This window comes from Alligator sinensis, unplaced genomic scaffold (assembly GCF_000455745.1).
Source record: "Alligator sinensis unplaced genomic scaffold, ASM45574v1 scaffold256_1, whole genome shotgun sequence".
Lineage (NCBI taxonomy): Eukaryota > Metazoa > Chordata > Crocodylia > Alligatoridae > Alligator > Alligator sinensis.
In genome coordinates this window covers 1,922,019-1,924,062 of record NW_005842139.1, presented here as the reverse complement: position 1 = coordinate 1,924,062, position 2,044 = coordinate 1,922,019, and positions in this window count along the sequence as shown.

The following is a 2,044-nucleotide window of genomic DNA, read 5'->3' as shown; positions in this document are numbered from 1 at the left end:
GCGAGCGCCACCGCCCCAGTGCTTCCAGTGAGCGCTGTCTGCCATTCCTGAGCCGTGGGAGGAAAGAAATAACACTTAACAATGGACGCTATGCCACCCTCTTCACCTTTTTGCCTCGCTCTTGCTTTTTATTTGACCTAAACCGGGTGTTTCCCCCTTCCAAGACTGCACTGCCAGACGTAAACAGTGTGATTCACCTTTACAGACTCTGATGGCCCCAAGTAATCCCTGTAGCGCCGATTATTACTAATGCAGGTTTAAATGACTGACATGAAAGAACTGGCGTTGACCCAAATAACAAAACTTGATTTTCAGCCTTTATTATAGTTCCCATCGAGGAAGACGTGGGTGGATCCCGGTATGGTTCATGATATACTGTTTCTGGCATCGTTGTAGATTGACAGGATTATCTACTAGGTTAAAAATTGGCCAAAATCAAGTGAAAAGGAGAGTGCCTGGCAGAAATAACTAAACAAACTCAAATGATTAAACTGACAACAAGGTGTACTAAAGCAAAACCTGCCCACATCGAGTCCAGGGTCTTAGGGTGGTTCCCATTGGGAGCAGGGTCTGGCCGTGCCGCCTGCACTGAAGGTCTCCAATAAACCCCCTTTCCTTACTGGGCACTAGAAATGCGTCTTGATGATTCCATATTGCACAATAATAATTCCATCTTTGAATAATTCCATATTATTACATAAAATCTTCAAGAGGAGACTGGACAGTCCCTTTGCTGGGGACATCTGACCCCCAGTTGTCTTTCCCAAGTAGTGCAGGGGGGCTGGACCTGATGATCTTGTGAGGTCCCTTCCAGCCCCTGACACCCATGAACAATTCCATATTGGGCAATAATAATTCCATAGTATTTAGTAATAATGCCATGTTTGAATAATTCCATATTATGCAATACGATCTGCAAGAGGAGACTGGACCGTCACCTTGCTGGGGTCACCCGAGCCCCAGTTGTCTTCCCTGCCTGGTGCAGGGGGCTGGACCAGATGATTTTGTGAGATCCCTTCCAGCCCCTTACAATCTATGAATAATCCCATATTATTCAAGAGTAATTCCACAATCCCATTTTATTCAACAATAATACCATTTAAATAATCCCACATTATTCAATAACAATTCCACATTTGAATAATCCCACATTATTCAACAATAATCCCATATTTGAATAATCCAGATTGTTCAACAATCATCCCACATTGTTCAGCAATCATCCCATGTTTGAATAACCCCATATTATTCAATAAGAATCCCATATTGTAAGAAATCCCATATTATTCATGAATACTCCCATATTTGAATAATCCCAGATTGTTCAACAATAATTCCAGATTGGTCAACAATAATCCCATATTATTCAATATAAATCCCATATTATAAGAATCCCATATTATTCAATGGGAATCCCATCTTGGAATAATCCCAGATTGTTCAACAATAATCCCATGTTTGAATAACCCCATATTATTCAATAAGAATCCTATGTTACAAGAATCCCATGTTATTCAATAATAATCTCAAATTTGAATAATCCCAAATTGTTCAACAATAATCCCATGTCGGAATAATCCCAAAGTATTCAAAAAGAAGTCCATATTCCAAGAAACCATATTATTCAACACTAATCCCGCATTACTCAACAATAATCCCATGTTGGAGTAGTCCCATAGTGTTCGGTCATAATCCCATATTACCAACTCCATCTCTCTTGCGACCGTGTTTTGGGCGCACGGTCCCGTGTGACACCTGGGTCCGCCGCCGCGTGCAGGGCCGTGCGCTGCACCCCCGCCGTGTCCGGGCTCTCGCTGCTCCTCTCCCGCCCGCTCACCCGCCCTGCTCGCTGCTGCGCGGCTGTGCGGAGCGCCCGGCTCCCGCCCGGTCCCCACTCGCGGCGGCAGGAGGAGGAGGAGGAGGAGGAGGAGGCGGCAGTAGCGGCGGCGCCTGTGAACGCGGATCAGGGCAGCAAGCGGAATCCCCCCGCCGCCCCCCCCCTTTGACAGGAGCGGGTCACGTGGGGGGCAGCCGGAAAGCGCCT